Raw genomic sequence first — 15,031 nt, forward strand, 5'->3', positions numbered from 1 at the left:
TTGTAGCTCTTTTTACTTTTATTTTATTTATTTTTTTCTTTTAGCTTTCAACAAGTAACATCCTTTCTTTTCTCCTTTTTTTTTTCAGTTCCTTCTTTCATAGCCACCCTCAACTTATGGATTTTTCATTAGTTGAGGTACACAATACCCAATGTCAGGTCAGGGCCAAGAATGAAGTTACTTTTTTTTTTATATATTAGCCACCCTCAACTTAGGCTTTTGGCCTAAGTCAAAGTGCACATGTCCAAGGAGGGACCGGGGCCAACATAGTATATTATGGGAAAGTGAGTTCAGGGTTTAGAAAGAAATGGTTTAATTTTAGGCTCAAATTATTTGGATCAAAGGGAGCTTTATTCATTTGGTTGGATCCTTCTTTTAGGCGATTTGTGGATTTTTCAGAACAATGGCCTATGATCACTTCCCAACCTCTAGATCGAATTGTCTTAGTAAGACTAACCAGGCAAGTTCTAGCTTTGCACAAAAACTGTTTGAACACTCAACGATTCTCACACAGTCTTGGCACATAGTTCCATCATTAGGTCATTAGATTACCCAGTTCAAGTTTCAGCTTAAGTCATGCTATCAAGTTGGTTCATGATTATGTCATACTCAGAGCCAGGACATTCAACTGATCGTAGCCTACAACTTCTAACATACATCCTAAAATCTGACGGGTATCATTTTTCATAAGCCATCATGCTTCATTCTGTATCATGCTTCTACACATACAATCCTAAGACATGCTGGTTCAACAAAAATTAAATAGTCCCTTGGGAAAAAATAAAACAGGCAAGAAAACCCCAAGAGAGGATTCAAGAGTTGGGTTATTCAGATTTCACCCTATCACTCACAATCCATTTAGCCCACCCCCAACAAAAACAGATGCAGTTGTCTCAAATCCATACATAAAGATTAAAAGCAAATGGAATGGGTGAAGCAAACCTGTAGCGCAAAGCGACAGCGAATCATCAACAAGCAGAGGGGTCCGGTTTCCCGGAACCCGCTGGACCAATAGTGGGGGCACCCTAAGTGGTACCCACATCAGCAATCATAGCACCCTCAGTAGTGCTCTCTAAAAATCTCTTCGCACCATCAGTGGTGCTCACCACGTCCCTCAAAACAGGCTGAACATCTGCAACTAGGGCAGAGCTCAATGCCCCTGCAACTCTCTCACCACCCTCTGCTAGCGCACCTCATCGTCTACAATCGAAGACCTCCTCGCCTCCTTCTCCTGCCGACGCTGTCTCTTGTGAGCTTTCTCTTCATTCGTACAATGAGAACGGTGCCGCTTGCCTTAGGCATGTGTCGGTGCAAGCCCCTCCTCGATGGTCCTACTGAATAGAGCATCTAGCACTGTATCATCAGCTAGTGCAGTAGGAGCAGCCTGAGTCTTCACTGAAAGTGTAGCAAGAATGGCATCATCATCAGTCCGGAGGCTGGATACGTTAGCCTGCAAAGAAGATAGGTCTATGGCCAGAGTTGATCGCTCCAGGACTCGCAACTCAAACGCATCAAGAGGTTTATTAACAGCGTCAACCTTTCGGTCCATCATCCCCTCCATCCTGCGCTCCATTCTGGCCTCAGACTCGGCGATTGACTTTTGCATCCACGGCTGGATGTGATGCAGCAGGGTGGCCATCTCAGCTTCTAACTTCAGTACTATGGCCAAAGGGACAACAGTAGCTCCTAACTGCGGTGTGGATCGGGAAGAGCTAGGAGCCATACTAGCTGCTTGAAATGAGGAGCCCGATAATCGGGGATGCTAAGGTCATCACCCTGTGCCTGCCCCACTATGTCTGCAAGATCGGCACCCAAAGGAGGTACCTTAACCTGAGGCTCTCTGCGAGGTGCTGCCACATTAGCCTCATCTCGAATGAGACCGATGTCCAATGCCCCTGTAGGGTGGACTAAATTGTCGCAATGCCAGATCGGCACACCAGAGTCCCTGCACAAAAAAAAAATTAGACAGGGGAAGGGGTAGGTGGTGGAGGTCCTGAATGCTCTCTCATGAATCTCTGCTAGCAGCATGCGGGTAAAGTCGATCTCCACTCCTACTACCAATGCTGCAACCATGACCGCTCTGTCCCAAGTGACTTGATTATCAGCTTTTGTAGGCGACACTTTGTTACGCACTAGCAGCAAGAAGAACTTGGCCACAAAATTTAGTGTGGCCTTCCGGATGCCCAACCGTTGAGCGGAAACCCATTCCGTACGCTCGCCATCTGTAGCACTGTACCTAGCCAGCCATAGTAGAACAGCCTCTCGCTGCTCAGCATTCCTCTGGAAAGCACCACTCCGCACGATGTCCCATCTGTAGTCAAACTCAGCTGTGCTGAGAGACCAAGAGTGACCTGTAGTAGGACCATAGAGAAAGCGTCTGATCGTGGCAGGTGATATGTCCACCGGGCACCCTCGAACCAAAGTGGAAGTGAGCGGGTCCTGCGCTAGTGGCTTTGACCGCTTGGAAATGGAACCGCGGAGAATGGCAGCATAAGAAACATAGAACTCCCGCACAATCTCCTCGTTGTACGTCCCTGGTTCTCGAGCCATCCAGTCACACTTGTGAAGGTTGAACAGTCGGTGAATGTCTGGAACAATATGCAGGCTCCCCGTGAGGACTCTGCGCTCCTATGTAATTAGTCGGGCCATCTTTTGTTTGTCATTGACCATCTTAGGATCCCTATAAATCTACCATTGACCCTCTGCACACCACCTATTTAGGTCGCCTGCTACAGGAGTGGGGTCGTCATTTCGTGGGGCAGGTATAGACTCTAAGCTATTTGCCTCATCAAACGAGGCTGCTTGGTCATTATCTCTAGACCATGTGAATGATTTGGCATTGAACCCTGTAGCATGGGCAGATTCAGATCGTGAAGAGTGGGCAGACTCAGAGTCTGAAGCAGGGGCAGACCCGGACACGGACATGGACCCCTTTGAACTGGAAGCAGCCCCAGATGGTGACCCGATCAGTGTGTGCTCCTCATCAGACTGGGAGACAGTGACTATGTCGGGAAGCACCTTCCGGGGGGTGCCTTTGGTGCCCCAAGGTGCAACGCGAGAAGCCCTAGGGTTGAGAGGCACATTTGCTGGATCAGAGTCATTGTCGGTGTCCTCATCAATTAACCGGAAACTAAGGGCAACAGATTTTGACTTGCCCCTCTTTGAGTAGATGACAATCTTCTTGGGTGTCACTGTACCTGCGGGAGCGATATTAGTGCCCAAGACTAACCAAAACTATACTAAGACAAAGTAACAAGACTATAAACGAATAGCACAAAATCCCAAAAATTTTTAGATAGATACTACAGTAGTCATCCATGAAGGAGACCTACGGTCTGTAGACTAATCTACGGTCCGTGGATCAAGGGCCTGTCATATAGGTCGCAGATGAAAACCATGGAAGTGCAGAACGGTTCGTAGATGGATCTACGGACCGTAGTCCACCTCCGTGGTTTCACACTTGGTGAAATATTTCATGTGCATCCATTTACGAACCCCATCTACGGTCCGTAGATGGATCTACGTTCCGTAGACGGGGTATCGTGGATGCCATCTGTGCCAGGTATCATACATTTTTGGCCTTAGTTTTGCACATTAACACAATCTCATCATGCATTTACAACATTAAATTATGCTAGTTCTTCACTATTAAGATTCCGACCGATTATTTTACCAAACAATTTAGACTAGTTATGGAACCCTAAGTCCAAACTAGCATATAGTTTTTACAATCACATACAATAATGCTTCACAATCACTATCTATTGTTCCAAGGGCATTGTAATTTTCAAGTTTATCATGCAATTTCATCTAACAATTACCCAAAGTCAACACCCAACTCCCGACGTTCTATATTCAATCTATGAATCGAAATTTAAAGTGAAGAGAAAGTCTATTACCTTACAAGCAACAAGGAGTGGGGTGATTGCCTGATGATACTAAGCTTAGCAAGACCAAGGAGTCACCTCATTGTTACTAACCAAATACCGGACCCTTTTTGTTAGATTATTGGATGGGTTGTATTTGTAATGGAAGGGAAGTTGGGGAATTATGGAAGTGATGATATTATGAAGGAGTTATGGAGTAATTTAGGGAGGTTAGGGAATGTTAGAAACGGTTTTGGGAGTAATGGAGGGAAGGAGAATGGTTTAAAACAAATAGGTGTTTTTAAATAGGGGGATCTGGGTCGGGTCAGACAGCCTGAGGTATGGACTCACGAGACCCCATCTACGGTCCGTGAGTCGATCTACAGTCCGTAGATCACTCATACACTTGAAAATTTAGAAACTTACCTAGGATCTATGGGCACCATTTACGGTCCGTTGATGAATCGACGGACCGTCGATTGTGTCTGTAGACTTCTACACCAGACCATTTTCTGCAGAATTTTCGTGGTGTACCTACACATGTAGCAACCAATAGGCTATTCTTTTTACATTTTCTGAACACTTTTTAGACACGGACCCTATTTTAACTCTAGCCAACACTAGTACAAAAACTAAAATTTGATACATGGAATAAATCGAACAGTGCAAACTACTAGAGAAAAAAAAAGAAAACTATATCCTATCGTTGGCTAGATTGTACATCTTGGGTTGCCTCCCAAGCAGCGCTTGAATTAACGTCGCGGCACGACGCATGCCTCTTGATTACTCAGACTTCATCAAGGTTGTAGGCCTCAATCACTTCTTGCACGGTTTCAGCATTTCCCAAATAGATCTTGATCCTTTGCCCATTCACCATGAACCTTGTTCCATCCTTTTTTTCCAGCTCAACTGCCCCATGGGGGAACAATTTTGTGAGCAAAAATGGTCCGGTCCATATGGACTTGAGTTTGCCTGGAAACAAGCGCAACCTAGAGTTGAATAGAAGCACAAGATCACCAACCACAAATTCTCGCTTTTCAATTCTTTGATCATGATACCTCTTCATCTTCTCTTTGTAAAAGGCTGAACTTTCATAAGCTTTTAGGCAAAACTCATCAAGTGCATTCAAGTCATCCATTCTTTGAATAGATGCGATGCCCCAATCCAAATTTAATTTCTTCATTGCCCACATCGCCTTATTCTCTAGTTCTACTGGTAAATGACAAGACTTCTCATATACAAGTTGGTAGGGAGACATACCTATGGGGGTCTTGTATGTAGTGCGGTATGCCCATAGAGCATCATCAAGCTTCTTTGACCAATCCGTTCTATTGGCATTCACAGTCTTCGCCAATATCTGTTTGATCTCTCTGTTGGATACTTCAACTTGACCACTAGTCTGTGGATGGTAAGGGGTGGCTACATTGTGGCGGACAGCATATTTCTCAAGTAGTACCTAGAACAACTTATTGCAAAACTGAGAACCTCCATCGCTAATAATAGCCCTCGGTGTACCAAATCTGGAGAAGATGTTCTTTTTCAAGAAACCGGTGATACTTTTACCTTCATTGTTGGAGAGCGCAACTGCTTCCACCCACTTCGATACATAGTGAACCGCAACAAGAATATACTTCATCCCATATGAACTCACGAATGGACCCATGAAATCAATGCCCCATACATCAAACAACTCTATCACCAATATAGGATTCATAGGGAGCTTTTGCCACTTTGAAATCACTCCATCTCTTTTTGGCAACGATCACAAGACTTGGCGAAATCATGAGCATCTTGGTGAATGGTAGGCCAGTAGTATACACACTGCAAAATCTTATGTGCAGTCTGAATACCACTATGATGCCCACCAACAGGCGATGAATGGCATGCTTCAAGTACACTCAACATCTCAACCTCGGGCACGCAGTGATGAATAATCCCATCAGCACAACTACGATACAAATAAAGTTCATCCCAAAAGAATTTCTCCACATCATGCATAAACATTTTCTTTTGGTGAAAAGACAAATCGGGAGGCACAATATCGCTTGCCAAATAATTAGCAAAAGTCCGCGAACCAAGGAATCAGATCATGAGAAGCAGCCAATACCTGTTCATTTGGAAAAGCATCATTAATTTCAGCCCTATCTCCAAGCTTTAGCATAGCCACTTCCTCTAATCTAGTCAAGTGATCGGCAACTTGATTTTTGGTTCCCTTTCTATCTTTTACCACAAAATCAAACTCTTGCAGCAACGGTACCCATCTAATCAATCTTGGTTTTGCATCTTTTTTCGCCATCAAATACCTCAATGCAGAGTGGTCAGTATGCACTATGACCTTAGTACCAAGCAAGTAGGAACGAAATTTCTCGAATGCAAAAACCACTGCAAGGAGTTCTTGTTCGGTTACAGTATAATTCTTCTGGGCCACATTTAGAGCTTTGCTAGCATAGTTAATAGGGAGAAGAATTTTCTCTCACCTTTGACCCAATACTACACCAAGAGCCACTCCACTCGCATCGCACATTACCTCAAACGGTTGTTCCCAATCCGGTGAAATAATGATAGGTGTTGTAACCAACTTCTCCTTCAGCTCTCCAAATGCTCTAAGACAAGCATCATCAAAATAGAACTTACTCTCCTTCTCGAGCAATTTGCACAAAGGATGTGCAATTTTTGAGAAATCTTTGATGAATCTCCTATAAAAACTTGCATGTCCAAGAAAACTTCTAACACCTTTTATTGAAATAGGTGGCGAAAGGTTTTCTATTACCTCAACTTTAGCTCTATCAACCTCAATACCCTTCTCTGAAATTTGATGTCCCAACACTATACCTTCTTTAACCATGAAGTGACACTTCTCCCAATTAAGCACCAAGTTGCAGTCTTCACAGCGTTTAAGCACCTCGGCCAAATGATCTAGACACCGATCAAACGAGTCACCTACAACTGAAAAATCATCCATGAACACTTCAATAATGTCCTCCACCATATCAAAAAATATCGACATCATACACGCTGGAAGGTAGCTGGGGCATTGCATAACCCAAATGGCATCTGCTTGAAAGCAAAAGTCCCATATGGGCAAGTGAAGATGGTCTTCTCTTGGTCATCTGGAGCTATAGAGATTTGATTGTAGCCTGAATTCCCATAAAGAAAACAATACCAACCCTTTCCTGCAAGTCTATCCAACATCTGGTCCATGAATAGCATAGGAAAGTGGTCCTTTTCTGTCCACGCATTCAACTTTCGATAATCCATACAAACTCTCCATCCAGTAACAGGCTTTATTGGAACAAGCTCATTTCTTTCATTTGGAACCACAGTCATACCACCTTTTTTAGGCACACACTGCACAGAACATACCCAACTACTATCTGAAATGGGATAAATAACTCATGCATCCAGCCACTTGATGATCTCCTTTTTGACTACTTCTTGCATAGGTGGATTTAGTCTTCTCTGGTGCTCGATACTGGGCTTATGATCTGGCATGAGTTGGATTTTGTGAGAGTAAATACCAGGAGAAATCCTAATGATATCCGCTATAGTCCACCCAATAGCTCGCTTGAACCTTTTCAACACAGTGACCAAGCACTCTACTTACCCTGCAATCAAATCTGCCACAATGATGACCGGCAAAGTACTCCCTTTGCCCAACTATACATACCTCAAATGCGGTGGTAGAGCCTTAAGCTCCAATTTCGGTGCCTCCACAATAGATGGTCTTGCGGGTGGGGACTCGTGATTCGTCATGTCTAATTCATACTTCTTTGGTTTGGGCCGGTATTCACACCTAACGAGTGCGGCTACCAACTCATCATACTCTTGAATGCCATCACTATTGAAGTTCATAATAACTTCTGCTAGTGCCTCAACACCTAATCGCTCTTCAATTTGCACTTCTGTCCCAGTCTCCACTCTGTAAGTTATGGCAGATACTATTTGGAGCTCACCACTCCACTTCATGGACCTACAAATATTGAAAGTTGCTTTTTCATTATTCAGTCTGAATTTTATCTGTCCCTTTTCCATATCAACCAACGCACGCCCTGTGGCAAGAAATGGTCTCCCCAGGATGATAGGAACCTCAAAATCAACCTTACAGTCAAGAATCAAAAAATTTTCCGGAAAAATGAAAGACTCCAATTTCACTAGTACATCATGGAGTACACCAATGGGCCTTTTCACAGTTCTATCGGCCATTAGTAACCGCATTGCAGTGGGCTTTGGTTCCCCCAAACCCAACTTTTTGTAAATAGACAAGGGCATGAGGTTGATGCTAGCACCAAGATCACACAATGCCTTAGCAAAATGTAACAACCCTATAGTACATAGGATCGTATAAGCACCAGGGTCTTCCTTTTTCTGCACAAGAGATCTTGTAGCAATAGCGCTACAACGCTGTAATTGATCATCATCTTCAAAACTTACAGACCTTTTCTTTGTCACCATATCTTTCATAAACTTCGCATACCCATGCATTTTCTCCAAGGCTTCTATCAAAGGAACATTGATAGAGAGTTGTTTCAGCATAGTAATAAACCTGCAATATTTACCATCTTCAGTCTTCTTCACTAACCTCTGTGGAAAAGGTGGTGGAGGTCTAGGTATGGGGACCGTTTTCTGAGATAACTCCACCTCTTGCTCTGTTGCTTTCTCAGACTCTGGTCTAACCTCTATTATATCATCTTCTTTTCTAATCTCACTTTCCGCCACAGATGGCCTAGGTGGATCTATGGTTTGCTTACCCCCTCGAGTAGTAACTACCATACAATGACCATCATTCTTTGGATTCTAGATGGTGTTGCTAAGAAGAGTGCCAGGTTGACGTGGGTTCACTGCAGTAGACAACTGAGTCATCTACTGCTCTAGATGTTTTATTGACACTGCATCGGTGTCAACCTTTTGACCAATACCAGACAAGTCGTTTCTCATCTCATTCACATTCTCATCAGTTGCATCAAAGCTTCTCATCATCTTCTGCATCATATCTTCAATACGCGCCATATTTCCTCTAGTTTCCCTAGCACCAGATTCTCGATTTTGAGGGGGAACATAAGGTCCAACCCGAACGTTTCTGTTGCCATAGTTGTTCCTGTTGTAGTTGTTGTCGCGATTGAAGTTCCCATCCCGGACATAGTGACCCTCTCGGTTGTAATTTCCATAGTTCCGACCTTGGTTTCCTTGACTTTGGCACCAATTTTCCGTGTTGGATCCTTGGGCATTTGGTCGGAAACCCCCCGTCTGATCATTCACAGCATAAGCATCCTCTTCATAGTAACACTCATCCACTGGTGGTGGAGTTCTAGTTAAATAATTCACAGCATTTACCTTTTCTGGTCCTCCGCTCACATGCTTCAATACCAACCCCAACTCGGTCCTCATCTGGGCCATCTCTTCACAAATATCATCTGCAGAGTTGTTATTTGTACTATGAACGGTGAATGTGTTTCTCCCAGTATTTGACCTCCGAGTGTTCCATGCTTTATTGTTGCGAGAGATCTTCTCCAGTTTTTCTGCAATCTGTGCATATGTACAATCACCATATGAACCTCCGGCAATAGTGTCAAGTACTGCTTTATTGTTATCATCCTGTCCTCGATAGAAATACTCCTTCAGTGACTCATCATCAATACGGTGGTTTGGGATGCTTCTTACGAAGGCAGTGAATCTGTCCCACGAGCTACTCACAGACTTTCCAGGTAATGCCACAAAATTGTTGACCCTATCTTTGTGATTGAACTTCTTAGACACTGGATAGTACTTTGCTTTAAACACCTCTGCCAGTTGGTCCCATATGAATATTGAGTTATACGGAAGCTCAGTGAACCATACTGCAGCATCGCTTGTCAGTGACAGAGGGAACACTCGTAATCCAATGACATTCATATCCAAGTTTGGTCTACCTACACAACTTTTGCAAACCACCCTTTGCTTGGCCAAGTGAGCATGTGGATCCTCCGATGGCGATCCTGAAAATAAGCCTCTTGCTGTAAGCATCTGCATCAAACTACTAGCCACCACAAATGAGTGCCCTGGAGGTAGATAAGGTAGGACAATGGGTCCATCAGAGTCTGCTATAGCGATGTTTCCCCGATAGTTATCATGTTGTTGTGGGCCTGGTGGACCATGCACTCTCACTGCATCTCCCAATTGATTTTCAGCTAGACCCCGGTTTTCCCCACCAACTACTCTTGGCTGTTGTAACTCAACTGCTTCATCTAGATTTCCTCCGATAGGATTAACTGGAAGTCCTTGATTGTTCATTCTTCGCAAAGTTCTGTTCAACGCTTGATCGTATGGAGTAAGTGGTTGGCCTTGGCTCTGTGTACTTGGCATACACTAGAGTCGGAACCTAAGAGAGACAAAAACAAAGGGAAAAAGTAAAATTAGGAATATTTGACTAACGTTCAATAATGTAGTTAAAAATAAATCTAAAAGCCAGATTCCCCGGTAGCGGCGCCAAAATTTGATACGCTCAAATTACACCTCCCTAAAGAAGTATAAGCGATCGTTATCAAGTACAGAACCCAACTTGTAGGTTGGGGTCGATCCCACGAGGAAAATGGTTTAGACTTTACTTTAACCAACAATTATACTTGATTAGCCAAAGTACTTCCAGAAACAACAAATAAAAAGGGGGATTCGTGAAACAAATTATAAGAATTTAGTAAGTAATCAAAAAACAAAAGTCAATTTCGGTTGTTATCAAGATGAGAAAATTAACTAGGGTAGACGTGTTCCCCACAAGCTCACAACGCAGTTATCCTAGTAATAGAAATTCTTTCCTAGTGTGTTACATGCAAAGTGATAAGTTAGGTATCTCTAAATCCTTGATCCGGCATCTAGAGAATTTCACCCCGCACCTTGATCCGGCTACGTGTGTATAATTTACTAACCCTTACCTTTACCTCATATTAGACATCATAATCGATGTTTGGCTTAGAACTACTTCGCACCAATCGATACTAGCCTATTAGATAGTATCACACTAAATCTATGTTGATAATTCTTTTCTTGTTGATTACCTCCTTGATCTAGCAAGTAGCAACAAGGCGAGTTCTAACGCGTGCACTCGTTAAAAAGACTTGTAAACGAAAGAATTATCAATGCATGCAAAACACTATTCAAGAATTACTTATTTACTATTCATACTTTTTTAATCGCTCATGGTTCCCACAACCCTAGTTATGGATTTAGTTACCCATTTTAGCAAGAACACAACTCATAATATTAGATGAATAAATCATGAACATACGTAACGAGAACAATAACCCCAGAATTTCAACTTGAATTGCAAAGTTAAAATCTTCAAAACGAATGTAGAAAATCAATAATTGCTAGGGTTTCAACTTAATCTCCAAAGTCACAGAGTAAAAATAGAATAATAATGTCTAACCTCCAAAAACGAGGTTTACATGCCCTATTTATAGAAAATAAATCCTAAATTAAAAGGGAACCAAATTAAGGAAAGTTTGTTCAGGTACGCATCTTCAATCCACGAGACTGACTTACAGACCGTCGATGGATCTACGGTCCGTAAGTCCCTTCCGTCAGCTAGGACTTAGAAAATATTTCCGCTTCTAAAAAATCAGCTTCTCTGAAGCAAACGATGGACTAGCAATACGGACCGTAGATCGATCTACGGTCCGTCAATCCCCTCCGTAGCTCCATACTTAGAATCTTCAAAAATCAGGTACTGGAACCCTCGCAGTATCATTCTACGGATCAACAGTACGGTCCGTAGATCAATCTATGGACCGTCAATGGACACTGTGGTTCTACACTTGGTCAGATTTCCCTGATTTGTCCTCAATACCATGCCTGCTGATCTACGGTCATCACCTACGGACCGTAAATAGACCTACGGTCCGTAGATCACCTTCGTGAATGCCCTGTTTCTGCATTTCTTTCAGCTGTCTCTATACTTCCGCACCTGAACAACTTTCCTGCAAAACATGATAAAAACACATAAAAACCAATATAAAAAGGCCCTAGACACACACAACTTGTAAGTGAAATGTATTAGAAATACCGCAAGCTCACGGTATATCAAGTACACTTGTTAATGGTGAGTAACAATTTGAATCTTTGAGTGCACAATTGAGCATTGTATGTGTAGTTTGAACCTTTTGTGTTCATTTATGTTGTGTCTTAAGCAACATAGTTTGTAGACATCCTTGTTGAACCAATTGATCTTAAGTTTTACTTGAGGAAAAGCAAAAGTTTAAGTTAGGGATGTTGACGAGTCCGAGATTTTGACTCATTTAGGGCTTTGTGTTATAGTTTAAGTGTCCTCAAATGCCTAATTTATGCTCTAAATTGATGTTAAAGTGTGAAACTACGAAGGCTAAGGAAAAAGGTAAGGACACTACTGAAAAAAGGAACAAACAAGCTAAAGAAGTGAATAAAAGCGATCCTGGTGATCGCCAAGACCACTCGATGAACCACCAAGTGGCTCTTTATCTCACCCAAAGTTCCAGTGTGCAAGCCTTGGGGAGGAACTAACTTGGCGAAAGAAATAGGCAGTCAGCGGATTGTCGAACGACTCCACGACAACAACCTTTATCGCCTAAAGTTACAGAACCCTGAAGAAAAATGGTCAATGCAAACCGGCGATGGATTGGAGCGAAGGGTGAATCATTGACTGGGTTGGCAAGGTGCGACTTACTTCGCCCAATTTCCCTTAAGGCCAACAACTGGGCAACTATAAATTGAAATTTGAAATAAAGAGTAAGGGATTCTGATTCCCTAAGTTTGATGATTTAGTTTTCTCTGAGTTTTTTAGTTTCCATTGAAGACTTTGAAGCTTAGTTTTTAGGAATTTCAATTGGGTTTTTGAACTAATTCAATTTGGAGAATTGTAGAGACTTGGAAACTTTTACCCAACTCATGGCTAATATAGTTGGTCATTGTTCCTACCTTTTTAAGCTGTGTAGCTAAAACACCAATTCATGGGATGTGATCATGTGATTATTGGCTTAATTAGCTTATGGGTATTGTTATTTACTTATTTAAATGCTTAACTGAAGTGGGTTTAATTTATAGTTGTGTATTAATTTATGAATTATAGTTGCAAATACAATTCTAATTTAGAGTTCTGGCTTACTTGAGAAAGAGGTTTTAGAACTAAGACTTTCAATAAATAATTGTAGTTATTGGGTTGATGTGGGTTCAGCTAGAGAGAGTGAATTCTCAGTTTGATTCTTACTATCTAGCTCGAGAGAGTAGATAAATTCATGTTTTGGGTTGTTCTTATTGTTAAGCTTGTCGAGGTTTGAGAGAACTAGCTTGAATCGTAATAGTTGTTCGAGAGAAAGTTATTGCACTTATAGTTGAGCCTACTTATTGAGATTCAACATTCTTTACTAAATTTCCATTACCCATATAATGAAATTAGCCTATAATCGGTCACATCCAGAGAATTCCTCTCAACATTGTTGATTCCCCGGTTCTCGTATTTGTTTTAGTTTAGTTGACAAATCAATTCCCCCATCTAACATTTGTTGTCACCCCTTTCAATTTAACATAATGTTTACGATAATTTCTATTCCTACCACCAATTAGATTACATTTGTAACTTCCTAACTGAATTTTAATTTGTACCGTTCCTTGTGGGTTCGACCCCAACTCTTCGTAGGGTTTTATACTAGATTACAATCACCTACACCTAGTATTGGATATTGTGTAGTTCTGCATTTATCAAATTTTCTATTGTGGATGGGCCTTTACTATTGGGAAATCTAATTTCAAAGTATTTACCTGTAATGACCCTCTAGGTCATTTTTTTTAAATTAAAGCATTTANGATTATGACTCGATAGATGCTCTAAACCACTCGTATGGTACTTTTCGTAGATTCTAATGACAAAACTGTTTCTACTTATAAATTTCGCAGCCCTCAACCACCACTTGCACTCTGGATGTTATCATTTATAACAATATATATTACAAGAATTGATCACCTTTGTCAATATAAAATCTCTTTTCAAGCAAGAAATGTTCAATGAAGTTACAGGTTCTTCCTTGTTCTTGAATGCAATTCCCTTATAAAAATCAGTTTCATGAACTTCAACATTGCTAACCCATGATGATTGATAAGAAGTTTGATTGTTACCCCCAATATAGATGCAGGATGAGTTTGGTCCTCCCCAAAGTCTGACACTTCATCTCCTCAAATTTCATCATGGTGATTATTCATGTCCACAACATCAAATTCATCATTTAACATGTCTTACTAGTCTTCTTCTAGATTCTAATTCCCCTCAATAGGATTTTCAACCAGATAGGTTCTTAACATAAGCCTCATTTATTCTCCCAAATAAAAAAGGAAACTAGGTTGATAAGCTATTTTAAATGGTAGGACCTTCTCATTATGAAAAATATTGGGAATGCAATGGATGAAAGGATCTTTCGGTTGAAAATTAAGTCTACAATGATGAATGATTAAATTCAGAAAATCATCATACTAACATTTCTTTCGAAAGTCATCCCTACCGACTATTTAGTGATACAATTCTTTCAATGTCAACTATATCAATTTTCTTCTTGATCCATTCACCAAAACAATGAACCCATATGAATAATCCCTGCATTTATTATACTTGAAGAAATTAATTCAAAAAATAGTTAGTACTAATGATATAATACAACTTTGGCATCTGTTGCAACATATGAGTCTTATGTGGACACATATAACTATTAAGTTGCGACATATAAGTCATATGTTGTGTAGGGTAAGTCATATATGTTGCAACATGTAAGTCATATGTTCCAAATTTTCACTATTTTGTTGCTAAATATACGTCATATATTACTACACATGTCTTTTATGTTACGACAGATAAATTACATGTCGCGACATCTACAACTCATATGGTGCAACACATCACTATTCTATTACAACATGTAATCCATATGTTTCAACATATGACCATTCTGCTACTACATATGTCTATTGTGTTACGAGAAATAAATCACATGTTGCAAGAGGTAAGTCATTTGGTGCAACATGTGATCATTCCATTCCAACATGTTAGTGATATGTTCCAACACGTGTATGCCATATGTTACAACGTATGAATTTTCTTTTGCCACAGATAAATCATATGTTGTCACATGTGTAAGTTATATCTCGCAAAATGTATAAGTTTTATGTTGTAACAT

Source organism: Solanum stenotomum, chromosome 3 (assembly GCF_019186545.1).
Source record: "Solanum stenotomum isolate F172 chromosome 3, ASM1918654v1, whole genome shotgun sequence".
In the NCBI taxonomy this organism is placed as follows: domain Eukaryota; kingdom Viridiplantae; phylum Streptophyta; class Magnoliopsida; order Solanales; family Solanaceae; genus Solanum; species Solanum stenotomum.